General features: G+C 45.4%; 1 protein-coding gene across 2 annotated transcripts in view; it reads right to left on the bottom strand.

Moving 5' to 3' along the window:
* Window positions 1–14,138, bottom strand: part of LOC126259836 (uncharacterized) — a 1,293,238-nt gene that overhangs the window by 693,793 nt on the left and 585,307 nt on the right. For both annotated transcript variants that reach the window (XM_049956888.1, XM_049956887.1), the window contains one exon: window positions 1,094–1,181. The gene's annotated coding sequence lies outside the window, so the exon portion shown is untranslated. The remainder of the gene's footprint in view (window positions 1–1,093; window positions 1,182–14,138) is intronic.

Genomic DNA, 14,138 nt, shown 5'->3' with positions numbered 1-14,138 from the left:
TGCAGTGGTTCCCACCTCCCTCGTGATGGGTGATAACGCACGGCGCCACCGAGCTGCCATCGTGGAGGAGTACCTTGAAACAGAAGATATCAGGCGAATGGAGTGGCCTGCCTGTTCTCGAGACCTAAACCCCATCGAGCACGTCAGGGATGCTCTCGGTCGACGTATCGCTGCACGTCTTCAAACCCCTACGACACTTCAGGGGCTCCGACAAGCACTGGTGCAAGAATGGGAGGCTCTACCCCAACAGCTGCTCGACCACCTGATCCAGAGTATGACAATCCGTTGTGCGGCCTGTGTGTGAGTGCATGGTGATCATATCCTATATTGATGTCGGGGTACACGCGCAGGAAACAGTGGCGTTTTGTAGCACATGTGTTTCGGGACGGTTTTCTCAACGTATCACCATTATCGTGTACTTACAGATCTGTGTCGTGTGTGTTTCGTATGTGCCTATGGTATTAGTGCCAGTTTTGTGTAGTGCCACGTTGTGTGGCACAAAATTCTGCAATTATCCTTAATTTATGAGCATGAGTGTAGTTTGAAAGTTGCCACAGGTCACGGAACCGCAAGACGGACGCCACATGGCAGCTGACAAGAAGCAGTGGAACGCCGCAGTTACAGCAGAAAGCGTTGGTAAGTATGTGAAGTAATATGCAGTCTGCCTTGCTGTTCCATACTTCGGTCGCTGGAGGAAAACTAAATGAGTATCCTCTGCGGAGAGTGTATTAGGGAATGAGAGAGGCCGCGTTTGCTCTTGGTAATTTATAGTAACGTATTATACGGAATCCAGTATACAGGGAACGTAACGAAGAGTCTACAAAAATGCACACAGCTAAACCTGTTGCTTGATTCTTTCATCCTAACACTGAATCGTTACTACACACCGGATTTGAGACGTGCAGTAAACCACTACAGCTGTGACACTTTTTGCAGACCCGTCCCCCTTACATTGTGAAATTGGCTCCTAGTGGCCCTGCTGAAATTTGATAAGTGCGCTTTCAACGTTCCGAAAGTTTGTAAAGTTCAGTTTTATCGGCGGCACTTGCTCTGACAGTAGTTGATAATGTACAAGTTGTTTGGCGTGCCTTACCTGGCTGGAGCTGGATGGCAGAGAAGGCCTCAGGATCTCCGGCAGTTATGCTCCGCGGTGAGCTGCGACCCCAGGCTCGGCTTCGGACCTGTGCGATGAGTTCCTATTAGTCACCGATTACAAATAATCGTAGAATTGTCTTATTATTTAGAGTTTTAACTGTTTCATCTTCCAGTGGACCTATTAAGCAGATTCATTGCTACGCAATTATGTCAAGCGAATCGGAAGCAGAGGCCAAGAAACCATAGATGACTGAAGAGAATTTGAGCTTAAGGACGGAAGAATAAGCTTGCTTAGGAATGGATTTAATAGTAATTGTAACAAGCCAAATCCTAATGAATGTTCGAGTCATATAAAGATAATGAAAAAGATGTGACTGGGAAAAATCAACACATAATGTATCACCTTACTGCTGTTGGTACACACTCAAAGACAGCAGTATCTACAGAGCACGACCTGGCCTACAGGACAGGTGAAATAAACGCGGCGCACATTGTGCCAACTAGCTTCAAAACGTGGCCAGAATATAAATAGAAAAAGGCACGTCTTCAGACTTTACTACCGCGATACCTTGGGTAGACAGCACAGGTGCATACTTATCTCTTGCAGTGGAGGCATTCCAGTAACAATTCGATGAGAAGTGAGCCGTTATGATTCCCGGTGTACAGTGAATCGGACAAGAACTCATGTTTCAGATATTGTTTGTGTGGCCTGTCTAATATATAACAGCGATCCTGGCCAGTTGCCAAATTCAGAAGAACGCAAAATCCCCAAGACCGGCTAAGTTTCACGGAAGCTCAAAATTTAGTGCGGACGTCAATGCCAGATGCTTTTAATAGTTTCCACAATGAAACATTGTCTCAAAATATGGTAGAAAACCGAAAGAGATTCTCGTCGTATGTAAACTACAACAGTGGCAAAAAACAGTCAATATCGTCACTGCGTGGCTGTGATGGAAATGTTATCGATGATGGTGCCACTAAAGCAGAGTTACTAAATACAGTTTTCCGTAATTACTTCACTAAAGAAGACGAAGTAAATATTCCAGAATTAGAAACCAGAACACCTATTAGCATGAGTGCCATAAAAGTAGATATCTTAGGTGTTCCGAAACAACTCAAATCACATAAGAAAGGCAAGTCTTCCGGTCCAGAAGGTGTACCAATCAGGTTCCTTTCAGAGTATGTAAACACAATAGCGCCTTTCTTAGCAGTCATATACAACCGCTCTCATGGCGAAAGGTCTGTCCCTAAAGACTGGAAACTAGCACAGGTCACACCAATATTCAAGAAAGGTAACAGGAGTAACCCATTGAATTACAGACCCATATCACTGACCTCAATTTGCAGTAGGATTTTGGAGCATATACTGTACTCGAACATTATGAATCAGCTTGAAGAAAATGTCTTATTGTACATAACCAACACAGATTCAGAAAATATCGTTCTTGCGCAACGCAGCTAGCTCTTTATTCCCATGAAGTAATGAGTGCTGTCGGCAAGGGATCTCAGATCGATTCCATATACCTCGATTTCAAGAAGGCTTTTGATACCGTTCCTCACAAGCGACTGGTAATCAAATTGCGTGCATATGGAGTATCGTCTCAGTTGTGTGACTAGATTCGTGATTTCCTCTCAGAGAGGTCACAGTTCGTAGTGATAGACGGTAAATCCTCGAATCGAACAGAAGTGATATCTGGCGTTCCGCAAGGTAGTGTCAGAGGCCCTCTGCTGTTCCTGATTCACATAAATGATCTAGGTGATAATCTGAGCAGCCCCGTTCGATTGTTTGGAGATGACGCAGCAATTTACCGTCTAGTAAAATCATCAGACGATCAATTCCAATTACAAAACGATCTAGAGAGAATTTCTGTATGGTGCGAAAAGTGACAATTGGCACTAAACGCCGGCCGATGTGGCCGAGCGGTTCTAGGCGCTTTAGTCTAGAACCGCGCGACCGCTACGGTCGCAGGTTTGAATCCTGCCTCGGGCATGGATGTGTGTGCTGTCCTTAGGTTAGTTAGGTTGCGAGGTGCCGGGGCTAGCAGTGTATTTAACACTAAATTCTTCCAGTATCTTCATATGTAAATGATGCTCTAAGCCCCCCCCCCCCCTCCTATTCTAACTCCGACTTTTGCTGTTGCACATGGATTAAAAAGAAATGCAAATTGACTGTAATCGACCCTGCAAGTGGAGTAGAAAAGAGTTTGGCACCTGCAATAATTTAATTTGATAAATAAGTTAAATAAAGGAAAGTTTCATAAATGTAGTGAGAAATGAAAGGGTTGCTCTACCGATTAACAGAATGAAAGTTCTGTCCAAAATAACAATATGATTTATTATGACTAAACTCAAAATAGTAAACAAAACACATGAAACATTTATAATAAATCAAATTGGCTCAAATTGGATACTCAAATAAATGCTGTGAAGGTGAAGTTGTCCCTAAACTAGATTGTGACATTTATGACGAAGTGGTCTGTGGAGCCAATTCCTTGCAACTCAAATCTTACGAGAAACACACAGCCAACCCAACATTAATTGCTGCTACAGTAGTGAGAACTCAGACAATGAACACCCAAGACAGAACAAAGTTAGAAAAGACGAACAGGCGCGCTCTGCTGAGCTCTGATTATCACCTGGCAAAATTGCCTGCTTTGCCGGTGCTGCGGACGTACATTACCAAGCTGTCTTCTTAACTGCAAGGACACGATCTGGCGTAACGGAGGCGATGGCTGGTTGCTTCGGCGTCCCGTCGTGGTAATGATAATGTCGCGAGTATAGCCCGAATCAAATTATCCTGGTCTGGTTGTTCCAGACTAAAGACTTCCTAGCAATACAAATGCGCCTCTGTGGGAGACGGAGAAGGCTCGCCACACAATCACTGACGGTACAGTGATTGATTTTAACAAGCGAAGTCACACAGTAGCTCCGATACAGTCAACATTAGCCAAAACTGTTCAAGACAGACAACATAGGCCGCTTGTACGCAGAACACTCAATTGCCAACTGTACTCGGAAAGTTACACTGAAGACGAAACTTCAGCAACTTCGTCAAACAGTTACTATTAAATAAAAGTATATTAGACAGCCAACGGAAGTCAGGCTGTCCAGAGCAGCGAGAGCTCAGTCTTGTAACCTACTCCGACCGAAAGGCGAGAGCTGACTCCTCTCAAGAGCACCCATACAAGCCGAACACAGAACATTCCCGCCCCCACGACAGTTACCGCGGTTAAACGTTCCAATCAGCAACTCGAAAACTGGCGGAAAATTCCACTACCATTCCACCAATGGAGATTCTTGGCGCCAATTTTTGCGCCGATTCTGCTACGTCACGGAGCTATGCCCCGAGCAAGCCAATCACAGTTACGATTTTGCAGAAAACGCGGGAATTTGCCCTCCAAGACTGCCTGGGAACACAAGTGATTCCCACACCTCGCTGGTAGCCCGCCAGAAAGTGTTTTCGCTAAGTTTCTGCGAAGTAACGGAATCTCTAGCCCAGCCGCTCCTTCAGGCCACTGTGGGCGTGTCTCCGCCGCTCTTATGACAATGTCGGCGTCTGGAAAGCATTCACTCGACTCCCACACACCCATCGGCTTAACTCTTTCAAGATCAGCAGTGCCCGCCTGTCACCAGACCACCTGGGTGACGAGAGACGCTGCGTGGGAAGTGCGCGTGTGAAGGAATAGCGACTTTTCACCGCATGCAATTAGAGAGGAAGATCGAATTACTCAGACTAAGATAGAAATATGAGAGGGGGCTCATGCCACCTCTCAAGGTTTAAGTAGTTCTAAGTTCAAGGGGACTGATGACCTCCGATGTTAAGTCCCATTGTGCTCAGAGCCATTTGAGCCATTTGGCACTAAACAAAGAAAAGTGCGAGGTCATCCATATGGGTACTAAAAGAAATCCGATAAATTTTGGGTATAAGATAAGTCGCACAAGTCTAAGGGCTGTCAGTTCGACTAAACACCTAGGAATTACAATTACGAGCAACTTAAGTTGGAAAGAACACATAGGTAACATTGTGGGGAAGGCGAAACAAAGACTGCGCTTTGCTGGCAGAACACTTAGAAGATGCGACAAACCCACTAAAGAGACAGCGCACATTACACTTGTCCGTCCTCTGCTGGAATATTGCTGCGCGGTGTGGTATCCTTACCAAGTAGGATTGACGAAGGACATCGAAAAAGTGCAAAGAAGGGCAGCTCGTTTCGTGTTATCGCGCAATAGGGTGAGAGTGTCACTGATATGATACGAGAGTTGGGGTGGCAGTCTCTGAAACAAAGGCGGTCTTCTTTACGGCGAGACCCATTTACGAAATTTCAATCACCAACTTTCTCTTCCGAATGCGAAAATATTTTGTTGACAACGAACTACGTAGGGAGAAATGATCATCATAATAAAATAACAGAAATCAGAGCTCGAACGGAAAGATTTAGGAGTTCCTTTTTCCCACTCGCCATTCGAGAGTGGAATGGTAGAGGGAATGGTAGAGAAGTAGTATGAAAATGGTTCAATGAAACCTCTGCCAAGCACTTGAGTGTGAATTGCAGAGTAACCATGTAGATGTAGATGTAGATAAAACAGGGTGGGCAGCACTCCAGAAGGTATGTTAATGAAATTTTCATTCAGTGTATTGACGTACATCAACTGAAAACTAAACTGCTACCGAAATGATCCGAAATCGCCGCCTACAAAATTTTCTCTGCGGGGCGCCACTTTTGTAAATGACTCTCATAGTATCTTAACAGAATACGAGGTGTGGCTAGAAAAAAACCGGACTAATACTGGTGAAACATAAAACGAATGCAATAAGGCTGAAAGTTGCGTGGCATGTGACGTGACTCTCGCTCCGCCTACTGCTCGAGTTTCATCTGCCTCCTGCACTCAGTCTGCCCGTGGCGTCTGTTTTAAGTAGTTGACGTTTTGTCTGTGCGTCGGAAAATGTTGAGTGTACAGAAAGAACAGCGTGTTAACATCAAATTTTGTTTCAAACTAGGAAAATCTGCAAGTGAAACGTTTGTAATGTTACAACAAGTGTACGGCGATGATTGTTTATCGCGAACACAAGTGTTTGAGTGGTTTAAACGATTTAAAGATGGCCGCGAAGACACCAGTGATGACACTCGCACTGGCAGACCATTGTCAGCAAAAACTGATGCAAACATTGAAAAAATCGGTAAACTTGTTCGACAAGATCGCCGTTTAACAATCAGAGCAGTGTCTGAGTTAACAGGAGTTGACAAGGAAAGTGTTAGGCAGATTCTTCATGAAAGTTTCAACATGAACAAAGTGTGTTCAAAAATGGTTCCAAAGTGTCTCACAATTGAACAGAAGGAACGCCGAAGAATGATTTGTTCTGACATCCTGGAAAACATTGAAAGTGATCCCACCTTCTTACAAAATGTTATTGCTTGCGATGAACCGTGGTTTTTTACTTACGATCCCGAAACTAAACGCCAATCGATGCATTGGAAAACTCCTGGTTCTCCACGACAAAAAAAGCACGAATGTCAAAATCGAAATTCAAGGCAATGATGATTTTTTTTTTTTTTTTTTTTTTTGACATCAAAGGGATTGTGCACATTGATTGGGTACCAGAGGGACAAACAGTGAATCAGCATTACTACATTAGCGTCCTGGCTACCCTACGTGAGCTAGTACGGAGAAAACGGAACGATTTGTGGAGAAAAAAGTCATGGATCCTTCACCAAGACAATGCCCCAGCTCACAGTGCGTTGTCAGTGAAGACGTTTTTGGCAAAACACAACATTCCCATCTTAGATCATCCACCCTACTCACCTGATTTGGCCCCCTGTGACTTTTTTCTTTTCCCTAAAGTCAAGTCAGCTTTGAAAGGAACTAGATTTGAGACTGTTGAAGCAGTAAAAGAAAAAGCGACGGAAGTAATGTATGGACTTACCGAAAATGATCTGCAGCATTGCTATGAACAGTGGAAAATTCGTATGGAGCGGTGTAGAGACCGAGGAGGAGAGTACATTGAAGGAGATAACATGAAATTGTAAATAATTGTAAATAAATGTTTTTTCCAGCATCAGTCCGGTTTTTTTATAGCCGCACCTCGTAATTAACGAGTTAAAATTTATTTGCATGTGCATATTTGCGAGTTTATAGAGGAGGGCCAATTTTTTACTGTGCGGCTGTGCTTCACGGTACACAACTGTAATGCAAAAAAGCACAATATTCTGCAATAACGCACAACATTCTACAGTAATGTACAGTAATTAATAAATATATTAACAATCAACTAAACAATTGCTTAATTAATGAATTGAAGATTAATCAGCACAAAATGTGTCGTAAATGACTGTGTCATGAAAGCATTGAATGATTTCTTTTTCAGCATCTGATTCTCATTCGAAAACCTACACCCGTAGGCGATTTTGTGATTTTGTGCGAGATGTGTGGGCTGCAGCTACTGATGGCCAAGTCGCGGCTGGACAGTCGGAATTGTCTGAGGCGTTAACAGTGTTTCGGCTGACTGCTATGGGTTAAAAGTAACTGCGACCAATTTTGTCGAAATTGGAGATGATGTGGAACCAGGCTCACCAGAAACGCAACCGATTTGCCGTTGTCAGAACAGTGAGTGGACAGATTAATTATACTTTTGTAGTGAGTACCCTGCATGTTCGTATCATCGTCCATTTAAACACTTCGTGCTTTGTGTTATTAGTGTGTTAGTATTAATTTTGCATTATATAACAGTGATAATGACGCCAGTGACGAATCGACTACGATTTCGATTGAAATGTGTAAAATATCGATTACAGCGTTTGAATACGGCAATTCCGATCTCCAATTCGTTATCAGTGACCTCAAAACATCCTATACTCGAAGTTTTACTCGAATCCGCTGAATTTATAAATTATTTAGAATTTTATAACTTTAATCCGGCATGTTGGATCAGATAAATTTGAATTTTGTAATTCCGACATCCGACTCTTTATCAGCGACCCCAAAAATGTAAAATGGACGGAGTTCTGTAGGATTTTATATTCAGTTTCCTATTACGTCCACGTTTTGAAACGAGTTGGTTCACTGTACGCCTCTGGGATTTAAAGTAACATCCCGCTCAGTGCTAACCGTGGAAAGTATCGGCTACTTGCAGGAAGCCCTGGTTAAGTTGCTCACTGATGGAGACGGATAAGGATTACAACTCGACTTTAAAAGCAGTTTAGTGGTTAACAAATGGAGACATTCCGAGAAAAAGTTACAAACATAAGCCGAGAGGATGAATCATTGAAAATAAATCCATATCACGAAGAACATCAAACGTTGGTAGAGATCTGAAGAATATCTATACAAAGAACACACATGCACACTCAAAAGCACTCCGTCTTCAGGCCACAAGTGGCCCATCGGGACCATTCGACCGCCGTGTCATCCCCAGCTGAGGATGCGGATAGGAGGGGCGTGTGGTCAGCACACCGCTCTCCCGGTAGTTATGATGGTTTTCTTTGACCGGAGCCGCTACTATTCGGTCGAGTAGCTCCTCAATTGGCATCACGATGCTGAGTGCACCCCGAAAAATAACAACAGCGCATGGCGGATGGATGGTCACCCATCCAAGTGCCGGCCACACCCGACAACGCATAACTTCGGTGATCTCACGGAAACCGGTGTATCCACTGCGGCAAGGCCGTTGCCAAAGAACACACATGGCAAGTCTAAATTAAACGTACGCTTGTAACAGGCCTGGGAGAGAGTGCACGAACAGTTTGCGTCATGCCAGAGAGAGAATGGTGCACTCATGAGACGGTGATCGAAGTGACAAAGGGCCTGGTGTCACCAACGTCTGCGATTGCGCTCCAGACTTCCGTGGCCTCGAGATGCTGCACTTTAGTGAGCTTTAGAGCATAGAAAATAGGGCCGTTGCCAGTCACAGGGAATAGCAGACCAAGGACCACCTGTTGTGTCACAGAGAAATGACCACGTCTTTTGCAAGACAGCGCTTTCTCATCATGCCTCATTTTCAACCGACGTAAGCGGTTGTCCCTGTGTCCCTGCGCTCCCACGAGGCAGAGAAGCATTTGAAACTTTAGGCTCTTCTTAAGAGTTGCCGTCATTATCAACTTTCCTCTGAAAGACTGCTGCTGGAATCTGTTTATCCCAGTCTCCTTTTTCTTGGGAATTTCATTAAGTTGTTCATCTTAAATTTAAATATAAGGGAACTCGAAATAGAATTACTACGCCAAAACGAATTCACCCATGGGTTTGTCAGTCGGGAAGGGTTCATAGTCTGTAACTATGAAGACGTGCTGAAAAGCAATGCCTCCGAATTTTTTATGTGGAAGCTCTTAAAGCATCTAAATAGAACATTTCTCCCCAAGAAAAACCAGTTTGTTGATACGGTAACTCTAAATTTGCTTGGTTTTGTTTTCGTAGCCACAACAATGCTTCTACTTGCACCGCATCACTATAAAAGTGAAGCCCTCGGAATTGATCTTTAAGTTTTGGGAACATAAGAAAATTGGATGGGGCGATGTCGGGACTATATGATGGATGACCTATGAACCCAAGACGTCGGACTGTTGCAGATGTAGCAACTCTCGTGTGAGGTCTGGTACTGCCAAACTGAATGAGAGGGTGTTCCATGTGCGGACGAACTTTCCGAATTCGCAACTCGATTACGACACTCTGTTTCTCATGCACAGCCGGCCGCGGTGGTCTAGCGGTTCGGGGCGCTCAGTCCGGAGCCGCGCGACTGCTACGGTCGCAGGTTCGAATCCTGCCTCGGGCATGGACGTGTGTGATGTCCTTAGGTTAGTTCGGTTTAAGTAGTTCTAGGTTCTCGGGTACTGATGACCATAGATGTTAAGTCCCATAGTGCCCAGAGCCATTTGAACCATTTTTTTTCTCATGCACAGACTTAGATAAGTTACCACCATGTTACATGCTACAGTTCGGAGCCCTCTAGAGACAGCGGGCTACAAATAAATATGAATGAAGGATAAAGATGTAGAATGTTAACAACGTTTGTTTCATTTCAAAAGCTTTGAGAGTTTTCACATAAAAAACGCTTGCACGAGCGCACACGTACGCATCCCTACGTGTGACCACCCTGGGGACTGTAGTTTGTTACAACGGTGGCAAGGCTGGCAGGCCCTTGGTTCATCTCGGGTGGGCGCTCAGTTACACATTTGCACGTCTGTTCGCCCGTGCATATCTCCACAGCCACCGTTCAGCCCTGTCATGTACGACCAATTGTGCACCACAGGCACCTCCACGCCGGCTTTTGCCAGCCTCATTTTCCTTCGCACGGTATACTTTACCCACGAAAACACACGAACTGTCTAGAAACTTAAACTTTCGGAAATGCTTCCACTCCTGGGCACGAAGCCTGTGACCGTACCCTTCTGGATGTCAGATAAATCGCTCTGTTTTCGCATTACGCCAACGACCGCACTGTTTCCCGCATCCACGAGAGACGCTTTATGTACCCTACACTGCTAGTGCTGCCACTTACCGTCTGAGAGTGGTTATTGCTCGCTGACCTCGAACATAGGCAGTTGTCACATTAATGCGACTGGACAGTGTAAAATTACTTGTGAATTTTTCGCATTTAGTTTAAATCGTACATTATGCGCCGATCTAACCACTATAGACGGATCATCGTTCATGTGGACGATCGTACTATTGGTATCTTAGGTCAAGCTGGAGATCGTCGGCATGGAAACGGTGAATTACTTGGAGGATAAAACCGAAGAGATAACAATGACAGACAAGAAAAACAATAGTGGGCCCCTGACTGGCCCCTGTGGCACTACTGTGGCAACAAGGATGTCTTTTCATACCCAAAGGCAACACGTTGCTGTCCGCTTTTCAAGTAGCTTTCAAACCCTTTGAGTGTGCTATCTGAACATTTTAGCTGTCGCGTTCTTATGAGCAGTGGTTCAAAGGTGACAGTATCAACACGAACAACCATGCGACACACTTTGAAACTTGGCTTGAGGAGTAGATACTACTGGCCATTAAAATTGCTACACCACGAAGATGACGTGCTACAGACGCGAAATTTAGCCGACAGGAAGAAGATGCTGTGATATGCAAATGATTAGCCTTCCAGAGCATTCACACAAGGTTGGCGCCAGTGACGACACCTACAACTTGCTGGCATGAGAAAAGTTTCCAACCGATTTCTCATACACAAACGGCAGTTGACCGGCGTTGCCTGGTGAAACGTTGTTATGATGCCTCGTGTAAGGAGAAGAAATGCGTACCATCACGTTTCCGAATTTGATAAAGACCGCGTTGTAGCATATCGCGATTACGGTTTATCGTATCGCGACATTGCTGCTCGCGTTGGTCGAGATCCTATGACTGTTAGCAGAATATTGAATCGGTGGGTTCAGGACGGTAATACGGAACGCCGTGCGGGATCCCAACGGCCTCGTATCACTAGCAGTCGAGATGACAGGCATCTTATCCACATGGTTGTAACGGATCGTGCAGCCACGTCTCGATCCCTGAGTCAACGGATGGGTAGGTTTGCAAGACAACAACCATCTGCACGAACAGTTCGACGACGTTTGCAGCAGCATGGACTATCAGCTCGGGGACCATGGCTGCGGTTACCCTTGACGCTGCATCACAGACAGGAGCGCCTCCGTTGGTGTACTCCACGACGCACCTGGGTCCACGAATGGCAAAACGTCATTTTTTCGGATGAATCCAGGTTCTGTTTACAGCATCATGATGGTCGCATCCGTGTTTGGCGGCATCGCGGTGAATGCACATTGGAAGCGTGTATTCGTCATCGCCATACTGGCGTATCACCCGGCGTGATGGTATGGGGTGACATTGGTTACACGTCTCGGTCACCTCTTGTTCGCATTGACGGCTCTTTGAACAGTGGACGTTACATTTCAGATGTGTTACGACCCGTGGCTCTACCCTTCATTCGATCCCTGCGAAACCCTACATTTCAACAGGATAATGTACGACCGCATGTTGCAGGTCCTGTACGGGCCTTTCTGGATACAGAAAATGTTCGTCTGCTGCCATGGCCAGCAAATTCTCCAGATCTCTCACCAACTGAAAACGTCTGGTCAATGGTGGCCGAGCAACTGGCTCGTCACAATACGCCAGTCACTACTCTTGATGAACTGTGGCATTGTGTTGAAGCTGCATGGGCAGCTGTATCTGTACACGCCATCCAAGCTCTGTTTGACTCAATGCCTAGGCGTATCAAGGCCGTTATTACAGCCTGAGGCGATTGTTCTGGGTACTGATTTCTGAGGATCTATGTACCCAAATTGCGTGAAAATGTAATCACATGGCCCGGGATCCCGGGTTCGATTCCCGGCGGGGTCAGGAATTTTCTCTGCCTCGTGATGACTGGGTGTTGTGTGCTGTCCTTACGTTAGTTAGGTTTAAGTAGTTCTAAGTTCTAGGGGACTGATGACCATAGATGTTAAGTCCCATAGTACTCAGAGCCATTTTTTTTTTTGTAATCACATGTCAGTTCTAGTATAATATATTTGTCCAATGAATACCCGATTATCATCTGCATTTCTTCTTGGTGTAGCAATTTTAATGGCCATTAGTGTAGATCCTGACGTGGGCGATTTGTGAGTTGAGTATTGATAAGCTCCATCGATATGAGATTCTCCCGAGACTTCTAGTCGCAGCCCGGAACACAGCTCTGGTCCACCAGCAAGTTTCAAAGGCCGCTACAGGGTGAATGATTCATCCTGAATATACCTGCCAAGCCCAGCAGGACCTGCTGCAGTTGCACGCGACATGCAGCCGCAGATTACGCCACGGCGCGTCACATGAGCGGCCCGCCTGTCACACAGAAGCGGAAAATCACGGAGGTCCAGGCGGCGGGCGGCGCAAGGCCAGCTGACTTCACAGCGGGAGCCGCTGATCGGCTGACTTCACCCGATAAAAACCAGCCGCGCAGGGGCGTCGTTGGTTTCTGGGAACCCAACGAGGCGTGGTTGAGGGAGGTGGAGGCAGCGCCGGTTGCCTCTGCATCCTGTCCCAGCCGCACACATACTAACAACTCGACACGTTCGGTGCGTAACGCGTAGTTTTGTAGAACGGCCGAAACGCCGCTTGTTGCTTACATCCCGGTGGGGATAAAAAAAAATCTAATTGCAAGCGTGCACAATGTGATTTCTTCCCATGCAATGCCACTTTATATTTCAGATTTGAGCGTAAGCGTAATCTTTTTAGTCATCGTTCAGTTTTCTGATCATGCGTAGTTGGGACCGGTTCGAGAACATTTTTCCACGCAGGCAACGTGTCATCTGCGCCTCTTCTCCCCACCTTCCCTCGCATATAATAGTCGCCGTTCCTTGGGCTTTTGTAAAGAGCTTTAAAAATAAAGGCAAATCTAGTGAGGGTTGTTTCCGCTACTAATTATGGTACACTCTTTGCACAAAATTTCCACTAGGGGAGCCACTGGCATCCCTCTTAGCTTCGCGCCCCATCGGAGCACACTTCTTCTCTTCAACAAGTTGTTCCTCCGTTTTCTTCCTTCGAAATATCCAGTAACTGCCTCCCACAATGAAGCTTTAGCTCCTTATACCTGTGGTAGATGCGAGTACGTAGTGTAGTAACTGTTCGTGCCTTAGCTACAGTGTCAGGGGCTTCTGTTTTAATATGGGTAGTTTCAGGTTCAGGGTTCAGTTTCTGAATGACTGGTTTCACCGCAATGTCTTGTCCGTTGCCATTTATGTTGCCTTTTTTGCGACGTTGCGCTATCAATTGTGATAAAAAAAGGGAGGTTCTTTTCTTGTCCTAATTGTATATGTGAATTTCAAAATGTTCCCGGCGAATTGAAAGTTCAAACAAATATCAGGTTTGCAGTCGGTCGTCGATTAATTGATCCCACGATATTTCGACTGGGAACTTGCCAGCCATCTTCAGGTGAGCCATCGATGAAATCTTCGATGTCTCACCTGAAGATGACTAGCAGATACCCAGTCGATATATCGTGGGATGAATCTTCGATGGATCACCTGAAGATGACTTGCAGGTACGCAGTCGACATGTCGTGGGATGAATTAAACTAC

The sequence above is a fragment of the Schistocerca nitens genome, chromosome 5, assembly GCF_023898315.1.
Source record: "Schistocerca nitens isolate TAMUIC-IGC-003100 chromosome 5, iqSchNite1.1, whole genome shotgun sequence".
Taxonomy (NCBI): domain Eukaryota; kingdom Metazoa; phylum Arthropoda; class Insecta; order Orthoptera; family Acrididae; genus Schistocerca; species Schistocerca nitens.
Note: the sequence above shows the minus strand (reverse complement) of the source record. Positions and strands in the feature narration are given on the sequence as shown.